Here is a 14,093-nt window from a genome sequence, read left to right as displayed (position 1 = left end):
CCCCCCCCCCCCGTATGTGTGTGTGTGTGTATGTGTGTGTATGCACATACACATTCCCACCTACCAAGGTTCATATGACTTATGTGGAAGTCAGAGGACAATTTACAAGAGTTTTTTTCCTTCTACAATGTGGGTCCCAGGGATAGAACTCAGGTTGCCAGGCTTGGCAGCCTTGTCTTTGCCATCTGAGCCATTTCTTTGGTTCATCTTCTTATCTGTTTTAATACGTTTTCACCATTGGACACTAGGGATGGAAAGTCTCTATGTGTGGACTCAGAGTCTTCTTTCTGTTGCTGCTTCTCTCTCTCCCAGACATCTGTTCCAAATGGAAGTTATTTCTTTTAGATACTATATCTCATGTTGGGCTGTATAGCGGGCTTAATTGTAATTAAAACATTTCTCTGTTTTTTTCTTCATACTACTTCAGAAAAGGTAACTGCACATTAATCATACCTCTAAAATTTGTAGGAGTATAAAATAAGTAGTTCACTTATTTTATTTATGGAGTTAAATGAAAATTATTCTAATATTTTGTTATATCTTATTTATTTCTCAGCTCTCTAAAATTATGACAGATATCAAATTGCAGTGTTTGGGGCCAGGTTCCAATACAACTATGTGTTAGTCTTTATGTGATGATAGATGATCCCGGTGACATTCTTGTACTGTGAGAGAAGTATTTGAGTTGTGGTAATTGTGTTGAGTAACTGTCTTGATGAAGTATCAGGTTTCTTTTGACTACAGTAGAGAGAGTGGTGAGCTGATTGCATAAAGCAAATAAGAAAGAATGTAAACTCTAGTGCAATGCAGGAGAGTGTTAGAAATTTAATTTTTAATTTTTTAAAAAACCTTTTTGCTGAAAATAATTTAGACTTAGATAAGAAAAATAAAAGATTTGATTTAAAAAACCATGTTAACTCTACTCAGAAATTAAATTAATTTAGTAAACTATGACATGCTAAGAAAACATAGTGCTTAGTTAATCTGTTTCAGCAATGTGGTGAGAATCATAGACAGACCTTTTTCAGTGAATCAGAAGACTCATTTAGTTTGTCCGTTCGGCACGTTTGACTTGAGGGCTTACTGTGTGCTCAAAGAGCCTGGTTTGAAACCCTGCCAAAAATGCTTTACTGAAAAGCTAAAGAGGATCTGAAAATCTGAAAAGCAAGTGGACACTTTACAGCCATGTGAGGGACTGGCGGTTGGGGCAGATGTCAGCACTGATAGGATGTGTGCCCCTGAATGTGAGGCCGTTAAAATCGCCACTTAGCTTGTTTTAAAGTATATGGGAGTTCATACAGGATTTCAGCCATTTCTTAAATGGGCTGTGGTAATTGCACTTGCTTTTCCTCTAAACTGCTGCTTCTGAGCATGGCCGTAATTTTAGTCTACCGCAAAAGTGATTGTTGAAAGATTGCGTCCTAGTTGGAACAGCATCAGGCGTAGAGGTGAGGAGGGTCTCATACAACATGTATCACAACTTTTTTTCTTTTTCTTTGCGAAGGGGGCAGGGGGGGTAAACGGGACCAATGCAAGAGTATGAAAGAATGTGAGTGGGTGAAGTGACTAGGAGAATGTTTCACTTGAAAATTTCCTGTAGCAGATATAAAGTAACAGTCTCGATAGAGAGCTAGTGAGAGGGAGTGTGCAAGAGTGAGAGAACTGACTTTGAGATATTTCTCTTTAGTGATTATTATACACATAGGGAGTTGTTATGGAAAATATCTTGAATCCAGTAGATGTGTGGTGTTTTTTTTTTTGTTTTTTTAATAAGCCACCTTTCATGTAACCTCAGGATATACTATATTAAATAGCTTAAATAATAGCTTTAAACAGTAGGGTTGAAAGAGTGTCTTGATTGTGAGTTTGCTAAGCTGTTGATATGACATTCCTATAAAAATAATCAATTAAGCATAAAATCAAAGCATAGGAATAGTAAACTTGGATACCAGGATTTTTTAAAATATTCATGTTCAGGCTCTATTATAGCTTAGTGCATTTGGATGTTTTGCATTAGTTTCAAACACAGTTTTAAAACATGGAAGTGCACAGAATATTACAGAAGCTGGGGAAAATTTCAATGTTGGAATCTATTCAGCAAATTTGAAAAGTTCACATAAAGAGCTGTCTGTGTTTCTTGAAGAAGTTTTTCCTTTTCTGTGGGAGGTGGAAAAGGCCTGTGGTATAAATTTGTTTAATATGATGTCAGTTGCATAAAGCCAGCTATGAAAAATTATATTAATATTTGATTTTTAGTTGTTTCTTTGAGCCTTTACTGGTTCTTAGGTGTTTGAAAACTAATTAGATTGTCCATTATAAAGGATCCTGTGTAATATAATGGTGCATCCTATGGAGTATTCAAACAAATCATTCGGTGCATTTTTTCCCCCATAATATCCACAAGTTAGAAGATTTTAAAATAGGAAAATGCACTAATATGATTGGTGGTAACATTCTATGTATTTTAATCTTTATATTTATAGTTTAAAATTTCTTTGTTATATTTACCTTTAATTAAAAATTGACACACAAAATAACTATACATATTTATGGGATATGCCTAAAGTTTTGTTGATTTATTTCTTTTGAAAACTTTTCTATAGCCTAGCTGTAGTGGCGCACACCTTTGATCCAGTTTTCAACACTTGGGATCTCTGTGAATTCAAAGCCAGCCTGGCCTGTAGAGTGAGTTTTGGAACAGCCAAGGCTACACAGAGAAACTCACAAAACAGACCACCCCCCCAAACTCAAACCAAACCAAACTAAAAACAAACAAACCAACAAACCAACCCCAAAACCCAAAACAGCAAGACCTTTTTTGTAATAATGTGTATTTCGATCATGTTGTTCTTCTTCTCCAAATCCTCTCAGATTCTCCCAACCTCTCTACACACCCAGATTATAGTTTCTTTCATTGGACAGAAGAAAATAAAGCACCCAAAATCAAACAATCAAACAAAAATCACAAAAGAAAAAAATCCACCAAACTAAAGCAAAATAACAAAAAAAGTGCACAAACATTACATAGTCTGTTTCATATTGGTTAACTACTCCTGAGCATGTTCTGTCTTGGAGTGTCGTTGATATAGTAACTACACTCCATTGGAGAAAACCAATTTTCATTTTCCTAGTAGGGATTCATTACAGTTGCTCATTGGTTAGGGGTGGGACTTTGTGTCTACTTCCTCTTCTCCTTGGTTGGATTTTCTCTGGCTTGAAGTTGTACAGACCCTGAGCATGCTGCCATGGTCTATGAGTTCATATGTGCACCAGCCCTGTTGTATCTGCAGGGTATTCCTTCCTTGGTAAATGTACCACAACTGGCTCTTAGAACCATAGCTCTTGGTTATTGGTGATCTCTTTCCTCTTGTGGTGGTGGTGTGCATAGTATGTTCTAGTACCGTGAATGCTGTTCAGTAGAGGTGAGGCTTCTAGTTGGGTGTCAGCTCTGCCTAAAAGTTTCTGAGTAGATCATTTGTGAAGAATTCATGTTGGATTGAGTACAGAAGCAGGTGTTTGTACTGTAGCATGTTAGATATTGAGCATCAGCCATTCTCCACAGTGGATGTTTTGTGGAAAAAAAGTGATTTTTTTTTTGTCGATTTTGAGCTGTTTTGTTTAGAAGAGTCTTAATTTTGTGCTTGCGTGTACATGTGCATGTACACACATGGTGCACGCACACACCCCATCTGAGTGTCTCGAATGCTAAGCAGGCCTTCTGCCACTGTGTTCTCAGCCTCTCACTTCATTTTCTTGCATGTGGGCATTACTTTTCCCAGTACTGTTTATTGATGTCATCTCCTTCTCCTTTGGGGCTTTGGGTGAGCTTGTAGTAAATCAGTTGGTCATATATATGCAGATATATTTCTAAGTAGTTTTTCTGTCAGCTGTCTACCTCCTAAGCTTTCTAGTACTACGGTGCTACAACAGTGTATTTTACTTTAAAAACCAAAAAGTTAACAAATAATTCAACAAAAAACAAAACCAACAACAACAGCAGCAACAACAACAGCAACAAAAAACCCCAAAACAACATGAACAACAAAAAGAAACGCAGTGCTGTTCCAAGTTGAAGGATTTTGCAAATTGTAACTTGGACCCTGTTGTTATCCTTAGCTTATATCTAAAGAAATGGAGGCTCAAGCAAGATTGAGTGATATGTTCAAGGACAGGTCGAGCAGAGTCTGGTTAAGGGCTGACTGTATGGGAGCTAGGCAGTAGAGTATACACTGGCAGCGCTTATTCAGTCTGGTTACCTACCCTGCCTGAAACATCATCCCAGATTTCCTGTAGAATTTTGCATTTTGTTCTGAAACTCAGAATTCTACTACTAGTTTCAAGTTTTCTCTGTGTTAAAGAAGGAAAAGAAGGCACCAGATCTTTTGAGGGAAGATTCCACCTTAGATGCTTTTCTGGAGGCCTGTGATGTAGAGAGTGGGAGATAAATACTCTCACATCTTTGGATGCATTCCCACTCCGGCATCAGTAGTATTGGCTGTATGGAACCACACAGAGGTCCTGAGTCTGGGAATTTTACTGAGTAAGACTGGTAACTTTCCTGACTACTGAAATCGGAATACCAATGTAACCCCCCCCCCCCCCCCCCCCTTAAGGCTATTAGAGAAACTGCGGGCTACTTGGTAATAATCTCAGGTAAGGGCACACTGTAGGACCAGCAATAGCAGAAGGGAGTTTATAAACCCCCAAATAACGCTGTGCTTTTAAAACTGAATATAATTTTAGCCTCTCAAGGATCTTGCCATGTCGTCCTGTCGTCTCATTTTGCTGCACTGTAGTGAAAATTTCTCCCTGGACTCACACACCCCCATGCCCCGCCCTACCCTTCTTTTAAATTGTTTTTTACTCGGAGGAGACTTTGCATCTGCCTATTCCTCCTTCCTGCGTGGACCCTGAGTTCCAGCAGCTTTTGTCAAACAAGCTCGGCTACACTTTATGGCCCTGGTTCCTGAGCAGCCCACACCTTGTTATGTCAGAGAATTTTGGGCTCTGTGGAGCAGGGCCATCTCCCCTCCTCCTCTCCTCCCTCTGCGGCATACTCTCTGCAGTGAATGGCTTCCCACGATGAGACTCACCACTCCAAGGACTCTCTGCTCTCTCCTGACTTCTAGAGAATCTTGGTAATGGTCACTTTCAGAGGTGGAGTGGGGGGGTTTAGGAAAATGATAGAATGTAGTTTTAAATGAGGTGAGATCCGTCCTGTTAAAGGGCACTGGCACAGACGTAGATTGTTAAATGCACAGTGCATCCTCTGGAGAGGTACAGCGGTCCCCAGAATTATGGCTAAACGTTTGGCCGGTGCTTCAAAGGAGATTTCAAAGTCATGACTATGAAGGAGGGATTCTTCAGAAACTGACTCACCTGTTATTACAATGGAGTAGTTGGTTAGAAAAAAAATGATTATTTTAAAAGTCTCCAATTCTCCAAAATCAGGTGGCTCCCCCACCACCCCAGCCCCTGCCGTAAGTGCCCTCATCTTCTCTGTACATGGTGATCTGTGTGGGTGGTGTAGCTGCCTCCTTCATTGTTGCTCACTTTCACAGATAGGTCTGAAAGAGACCAGGCTGAACAGTACTTAATGTTTCTGTCGTCCATAGCCTCTTTCTGAGATCTGCTTGAGACATAAGATGTTTGGGAATAAGTAACACTATTGGTACTTGAGACCTTGCAAATCGTGCAAGATGGGAAAAACAGATGTTGAATTATTTTTGTCTTTTGTCCTAGAAAAATGGCAGCACAGAAGATTTCTATATTTAAAATCTGCTTCCTCCAGAGAGCACATGCATTTATTTGCTAAGAGGCAGTAAGGAGCTGTGCTTGTCTGCGGTGGCTGCTCTGCTTTCCCCTTCTGAAGACCCTTCTCTGCATGCCACCATCATATGGCTGGTGATTAAACCTCTGGAGTTAGGTGACTGGCTATTAGAAACCTGAGGCATCCTATGAATGATGTGTGGACACAGTTCTTTTGGGAGAGGTAGAAATTCAATGACATGATGTATGACCAACCTCTTTAGCCCACGTGAACCCAGAGAGGTCTTCCAGATGTAACCAGAGCCAGACCAGACTGGGAGTGTAGCCAGCTAAGTGTTTTAACTGTTGAATGGAGGTTGGTGTTTGGTTGATTGTTAAACATTAAAGATTAACCAGGAATCACGTGAGTGTGTGCATGTGTGTTGTGTCTGTGTATACATAGCTGATTGACCTTTTTGGAGGTTGTGCTTATTCAGATGTTTAAATGTCAACTGAAAATATCATCGTTCATCAACCAATGATAACTTAGTGATGGAGAGCACAGTTGACTGGCGATAGATTTTCAATTGTTAATTTATTCTCATGACATTAAAATTCCGTGCTGAGACATTAAAATACTTTCAAATGAAGGTGTCTGATGTGAAGCTTGCTTTCTTCACTAAGAGGTTGGGGGAAGCTGTTGGCTGGTGGTGTTTAAGACACTGTGCTGAAGGCAAACAGATTCTTCTGAGCAGCATTTGATTTGAATACTCTTATTTGTCCACGGGATGAAATTTTGGTAAAATGTAATTTTTTTCTGAAGAGAAATTTTAATCTTCAGCAGTGGAAACAACTTGCTTACATGATTTTCCCTACATGCACAATGCACACTTTGTAAACAAGACTGTCCCTGGCTTCTGTTAGCTGCCTCCCTTAGTGCTTGCATTTTCTTCAGCAAACCTTGGAGAGGGAGACTTCCCAAGTCTCTCCTTACCTCTGCCTCTGGGATCTCAATGGAGGGCTGGTCTCAGGTCCCTAACACCAAGTTCAAGTCGAATGGGACAAGGGTGATTTCTTTGTAATCCCCAAGTCCAGTTTGTATTTCCCATGTTAAGGAGGTTGTCATTACTTTAAGATTACTTTAAAAACACTGTGTTGTTAGTGTCTGAGTGGGTACATGTTGGGGAGAGAACACGTGGACACCTTGTGGAGTAGGGTCTCCTACCATCTCTAGGGTGGTCTTGGAAATTGAACTCAGGTAGTCAGGCATGCATAGAGCCATCTTGATAGCCCTGTATACTTTCAATACCTCCATTTTTTTTTTAATTTTTTTTTATTTTTTAAAGATGCAAAGGTTGCTTTTTTTCCTGTGGAAAATATCCAAGAAATTTTTAACTACAGAGCAACCTGAACCTTGCTCTTCACCCACGTGTTATAAAAATCCACAGTTTGAGATAAGCCTTGAGATACACCGGGGCCTCAGGGTAGGTGACTTCAGACAGGTGTCCTGGTTACCACGCCTCAGCTTCCACATGGACTTAATGAAATCACCACCCCAGAGGATTGCTTTTCTCTTGGGTGTTAATTAGTAACTTTGGAAAGACAGTATTTTGCTTTCACATGATTTAAATAGTTGTTTAAAATAGATATTTAAGGTTTTTGTTGAAGATCCAGTGGTCTGGATTCCTACCTTTTAAGTGTGCTGTCATGTCCTTAGGATGTGAGTGACTTGGGTGGTGGGAAACCCCTCTGTAGTGGTGACCTGGGCTTTTGTTCTAACTGCTCTGGGCTGTATGGACCCCTGGGAATGGAGAGACTGGTTAAAATACATTAATCCCTTTTATCACCCAGCAGGAGTGCTGGGAATCAGGCACAGGGGGCCAGTGGAAGTGTCCCCCAGCAGAGGCACGACAAAGAGCCATTGTTCTCTCTGTGATCCTCAAAGACCTGAATTTGTGACCCGAGAGTTATATATTTATTTTTTGAGTCCCAAGAAAGGGCTGTTGGTCCATTCTGCCACCTTGTGGCCATTTTGAGGATTGTCTCAGCCTATAAAGAGGCCTTTCCCCAAATTCTCTGAAGATACTGAAGGCCCATTTCTCCTGTCTTTTTCCCACCCTTCTCAAGAGTGCTTGAGGAAGCAGATGGCACCCCAGCAGAGATGACACCTTCTTCTTTCTTTGTATCCCCACTTTCTTTGTATCCACTTCTTGCTCACTGTTCACTTGGGAGAAGGATGTGTTTTACAGACTATAAGGCTCCTCCCTGGTCATGGGAAGGAAAGGAGATTGTTGGTACTTTACCTGAATGGGGAATGCAGTGTGGGGTGGGGCAGCTTGCAAGCCAGAGGCTTGACTAATGCACTGAGAAGGTGCCAACAGGCCCTGCCAGGGGTAGGTATGTCACCCTAGTCAGACAGCAGGGCTGCTGCTTAGCTATGGAGGAGTCTTTGGACTCTTCCTGTATGAGGTCAGTGTGATCCATGGACCTCTCAGAATTGCACTAGCTTCTGTGGGACATGTTTTGGGAAATACTGCCAGCAAGAGTGTTCAAAAGAGAATGTGTCTGTCAGGGAGCAGCTGCTGCTGCTGCTCTGTGGGCTGAATTAATGCAGCACAATACAGTTTCTTCAGTGGTGCCCTAAAACTGTGTTATTCCCGGAAGAGCGTTTTAGAAGAAACCATATACCACCCTGAATTCAGTTGTCATCTTCAGATGAAAAGGTATCCAAGCATGGTAGTAAAGTAGACTGGATCTTCAGAGAGAGTTTCAGTGACTGCAGTGCAGCTTGAGATGTGTAAATAGTGTGTGTGTGTATGTGTAAGTCTGTGGGTTCAAGTATAAGTTAATGGCTTTCCTGCAGGGTTCTAGGAAGGATTTGTGAGTCTGTATTTTGATGCCGGAGATGGGAGCCAGGATCCCTGAATGCTCAGCAGCAGAAGCAAATCTCATTTTCTTTTTTTGTGTTATATGGCACTCTTGAGCTGCCAGAGAGGAAATCTTAACAGTGTGCTGTGTAGCTTTGCCAGCATTAAATATGTTCCTAGTTGGTCTACATTGGAGGAAAAATTAGGTGTCTGGTTTGAAAAAAAATCAAGAATGAATTTCTTCTTCTCTTTCCAACCAAGCCACTCAGAGCTATAGTGATTACAGATGATAAACTGTACATTGGTCACATTTCACTTTAAAGCTGATAGTAAAAATCTGGATTTAGGGTTAGTGAATTTAGCTCAGTGGTAGAGTGCATGCTCAGTTATGGGGCCCTGAATTTGGTCCTGAACACCAAAATTGTACAACAATAATGACGGCAGTTATTAAAAGCCTGAATTTAAAAAGTAAAAAATGCTAAGTCAGGTTTAGTGGTGCACACTTTAATCCCAGGACACTCAGGAGGCAGAGGCAGGTGGGTCCCTGTGACTTCAAGGCCAGCCTGGTCTACAGAATGAGTTCTAGGACAGGTAGGACTACATAGTGAGATCCTGTCTCCAACAAAAAACAACAAAACAGAACAAAAAGAAAAAAAACTGTTGGGGCCCTTTGATAAGCTTTATAAATATTTCATTTGACTTTCGGGGGTATATAGATGCTTGCAGATTAAAAGAATATATTGTAAAAATTCTGATGTATGTAAATGTTTCAGGAACACTTAGATGTTTTAGCAGGAGTGTAGTCATTCTGATTTCCTAGATAAACTTACTTTTTTTTTTTTTTTTTTTGGCATGGTATGTGCCCTGTTTTGCTATGGAATTATGTATAATTGGGACCACACAGCCTACCCTGTGTATTTCTTACTTTGCTTCACAAATATGTTCTCAAGTCACATTCCAGGGTCACATACAGCCGGGAAGGAGGTGGGACTTGACTCTGCCCCAAGGATTGTATTCTCTCTCTTTCCTCATTCTTAGTATAGCTATTGCATATGTTTTAGTGTGGAAATACTAGGTATCTTGAAAATAAAACTTGTAAACGGAACTGTCATCTTGGGTGAGACAGGTACTTTGCTGCACTTCCTTCTTAGGCCATTTGGACATTTGTGCAGACACAAGCCCTAGCTCTGAAAATGTAGCTTTTATACTCCTCATGAATAATGTTGGAGACAGCTCTTTGAGTCATTGCTTTTGCTCAGAAGGATAAATTACATTTATGTCTGAAGGACTCCCAAGGGAGAATATGTTGCCATCCATGCAATTCCTGGCTTGGGACCACTGTCTGAGCAAGTGCATGTCCCTCTCTCCTCCTCCTCCTTATGGCCAAGTCCATAGACATTTTATCTATCACCTGGCTCTGGACTGTTACAGGTTTGCTCATTGTCACATCATCTTGGGCCTTCATTCTCTTGAGTTAGCGCTCGGAGGAGCCAGCTTGTTTCTAAAAATGTTAAGGTACGCAAGTACATTACCTGAGGTATTTACATACACATACATATATCAAACAAAACCTTTTAAGAGGAAAATCCTTTTACTAATAATGTAGATAAAATAATTGCCCTCTTTATTTTAATCATCATCATCATCCTTCATTTCTTATGTAACCCTAGAGATTACAAATTCGCCCCAGTCCCTGGTGGGGGAGGAGTTCTTTCCCTTAGTGTGCCAAAGGTTGTATTAAAATGTGCTGGATGCTGCTGTTGTAGTCCTGGTGCTAGCAAACAGAAGATGCCTAAAGCTAGCTTCAGGTGAACTGTATGTTTGCTGTCTTGCCCTTTGCATTCCGAGCGAGTCTCTGGAGAGGAGGAGTGAGTACAGACCTCTGGGTCTGGAGACTCTGTCTCTGTCTTCCCTGTGGGGATCCCCTGTGCTTGCAGCCATTGAAGAAAGTATTTAAGGACGCCTTTGTTTCTTAAAAAGGGACTTTATTTGTCGTGGGAAAACTTCATTCCAATTGGCCTGTCAATCTCATTGTCTTCTTGGTTGCAGTGCTTTTATAACTTTAATCTCCTTTGAAATGCCATCTATTTTTATAAAACGGATGTCCTTCCTAGGGTAGAAGGAAAAGCTTATTGTTCTAAAAAAAAAAAAAAAGAAAAATTCGCTTCCTGCTTACAGCAACATGTTCCTGTCTGTGCTCAGAGCCCAGAGAACTAGGGAAAGTAGCTTCCATTTGTAAAGGGTCTCTGGGCATAGTACTGTTCCAGCGGACCTTGATTAGAAAGTCCAGCTGGGGAGGTGGGGATGTCTCAACGGGCGCATCAGTTTCCTGAGAGAATGGGAACTGGAGTGCTTGAGGTGACTTAGTGCCTCTGCAGTTTGTATTCTGTGAAGTTTGTTGAAAACTTCATTTGCTGACTCCGTATGGAGAAAATGAACATTATAAGTCACAAATACACTCTCCAGAAGTCCATGTGTATCTTGGATAATGTCTTACTTTGGGATGTTGCAGACATGCTCCTGTGCAGTCCTTGCCTCTTGGAAAAAAGGGTCCCACTCTTCTTTCTGGTGATCTCAGTTTACAGTCCTTAGTCACGAGTGAAAGGAGCGTTTGAGAAAATCTCAAAGACAGATTGCTCCTTCTTTCCTTTGTTTTGTATTCTGTAGCTTATGTTAGCATTCTGTATAAACTCCACCCCCACAGATACTTGGCAGCATCCAGGTATGCTCCTCCCCATAGTTGCCAGGTAGGCCTAGCCCTTATAAAAAGGGCTGCTTGCCCCCTCCTCTCTCTTATTCCTGCTTCTCTCCCTTGCCTCTTGCCCCCTTGTTCCTCCTCTCTCCCAATTCCCTTCCCCGCCTTTTCCCGTGTGGTCATGCCTGGCCCCTACTTCTCTACTCTCTCCTCCTCTCCGCCTTTCTCTGCCTCTGCTACCCTCTTAATTCCCCTCCCCATGCCCTAAATAAACTCTATTCTATACTATACCGGCATGTATCTGGTCCCTCAGGGGGAAGGGATGCCTTGGCATGGGCCCTACCCCCCCAACCCCACCGAGGCACTTTCCCCCCACACCTCGCCAGAACATATTCTTATAGCTTTTTCTCTTTTTATGATCACAACAACCTGTAGCCATATTTTATCTATTTATTGATCTATCCATTAGCTTACCTGTGCCATGTTTTATCTATCTATCCATCTTTCTTTCCCTCCCTCCCTCCCTTCCTTTCTTTTCATTCTTTCTTTGGTTCAAAGTGCAGAGGTTTTCTGATGAACACCAAACTGTGTCCTTAAGGTTCAATGACACATTGCTTGTCAGTTAGTAGCTGGGGAGGCACTAATGTTCATATAGAAACTACTTACTAAGGTATCTAGTTCAAGCTAGACAGCATTGGCTTTCAGGTAGGAGAACAATGTAGACTAACTCTGTCATCTTACTATAAGCTCCTTGAGCATAGACCATTTAATCACATTTCTTTTGAGACAGCTTACTAAGAGTAATAGAAGATCCGGGTTGGGGTGGTGCATGCATACCTTTAATCCCAGCCCTCGGGAGGCAGAGGCAGGTAGATCTCTGGGTACGAGGTCAGTTTAATCTACAGAGCAAGTTCCAGGACAGCTAGGGCTATGTGGAGAAAACCTGTCTGGAAAAACAACAACAACAACAAAAACAACAACAACAACAACAACAACAGTTTGTCATGTATTTAAATCTATAAACTACAAGAAACAGCTGGTGAGATGAGTCAGCAGTTAAGAGCATTTGTTGTTCTGGCAGAGGACCAAGTTCAATACCCAGCACCCACTGTGGCTCACAGACATTTGTAACTGGAGTTCCAGGGTACTCGATGCCACCTTCTGGCCTCCATGGATATTGCATGTTTGTGGTATACATAAACACATGCAAAGAAAACAGGCATACACATAAAATACAGCAGTCACACCTGAAACAAAATAAAACCAAAATGAAAAATACCAGAAACAAACAAACAACAACCCCTACCCCACCCCCAGTCAAATGTACCTGAAACAGAATTTTATGGTTTAGAAGGAAACTGCTTTAAAAAAATACTGCCAGACATTAGTAGTGTGAAAACCATCAGTCTGTAACTCCCTTCCTGTAGTCTCTGGGTTGTGAGCTACAGGCTCAGTAACAACTGCCAACACATTCTCTTATGTCAGAGACTATTCCATTGTTCTCTATTTACAAGTTATTGTCTTAAGATAAATAAACACTGGTGGTAATTACTCATAGGTTATATATGCTCTATACTCACGTGTTGCGTTATGCACTGATTAACTTTTTAAGTCCACGTACTTCATACAACACACATGGTACTTATGACACAACTTATACAGAAATCTGAGTGTGAAACAACTATTGTGTGGCAGATTAGATTATTGAACCTGGCAGATTAGTAAAGTGCCAGCTGGTCAGTGAACGGACTCTCTTTGCGTTGCTTTGAAAGAGTTTATGTGAAGGAAAGACGTTTGCTACCACAGACCTGAGCTCTGCTGGGGCTCTGCAGCTGCCTTCTCTTTGATTTTTGTCTCTGAGACCCAAGTTCTTGCTTCTGTTACATCTCTTTCAGACTTTCTTTTCTAGATATGGCTTAAACATCTTCTTTTTCATACTTTCTTGGGCACTCAGTGTGAACTTCCTGCTGGATAATGCATGTGGACCATTTTGTGAATTTTCATTGAAAAAAGCAGTCTAGGTGTCGGGCAGATTATAAAGAGTTTTGCAGGCAGCTTGGTGGGAAAACACGGGATGGTGGCTGTACTACATCTGTATAGGCCTTCTTGACCTGAGAAGGGTGAGCTGTGTGACTTGTGGTGAGTTGTCACTTTTTATAGCTATTGCCTAAGAGGGGCAAGTTTAATCTGCAGATACCTTCTAATACCCTTATTTTAAATTTTGACAGATTTAGAGGAGAAAATTCCTATTTATATTGTTGTTAGTCATGAACTGTATAGCCCTAGGTTACACTGGGATCCTGTAATATTGATTCCTTTCTGGCACTTCATTTATAACTATAAACAGGACATAGCTGTTGTGATTATAAAAGATAAAGGAATATAGGAATATGTTCTATGGGGGTGTGGTGAGGTATGGGGGAAGAGAGTGTCTCAGTGGGCCCATGCCAAGGCATCCCTTCCCCCTGAGGGACCAGCCACATGATGGTATAGTATAGAATAGAGTTTATTCAGGGCACGGGGAGGGGAGTTCAGAAGGTAGAAGAGGCAGAGAAAGGCAGAAAGAAGGAGAGAGTAGAGAAGTAGAGGTCGGCCATGACTATGTGGAGAGAGGGGGAAGGAAATGGAGAGAGAAGAGCAAGGGGGCAAGAGGCAAGGGACAGAAGCAGGAGTGGGACACGCCTACCTGGCTGTTACCTGGTAACTGTGGGGAGTAGCATATCTGGCTGTTGCCAGGTAACTGTGGGGAGGAGCATATCTGGCTGTTGCCAGGTAACTGTGAG

General features: G+C 41.4%; 1 protein-coding gene across 3 annotated transcripts in view; it reads left to right on the top strand.

The window, feature by feature from the left end:
* Rapgef2 (Rap guanine nucleotide exchange factor 2) overlaps positions 1-14,093 on the top strand; it is a 228,872-nt gene that overhangs the window by 52,998 nt on the left and 161,781 nt on the right. The gene's annotated exons all lie outside the window — the stretch shown is intronic.

Source organism: Mastomys coucha, unplaced genomic scaffold (assembly GCF_008632895.1).
Source record: "Mastomys coucha isolate ucsf_1 unplaced genomic scaffold, UCSF_Mcou_1 pScaffold16, whole genome shotgun sequence".
NCBI classification, from domain to species: Eukaryota; Metazoa; Chordata; class Mammalia; order Rodentia; family Muridae; genus Mastomys; species Mastomys coucha.
Note: the sequence above shows the minus strand (reverse complement) of the source record. Positions and strands in the feature narration are given on the sequence as shown.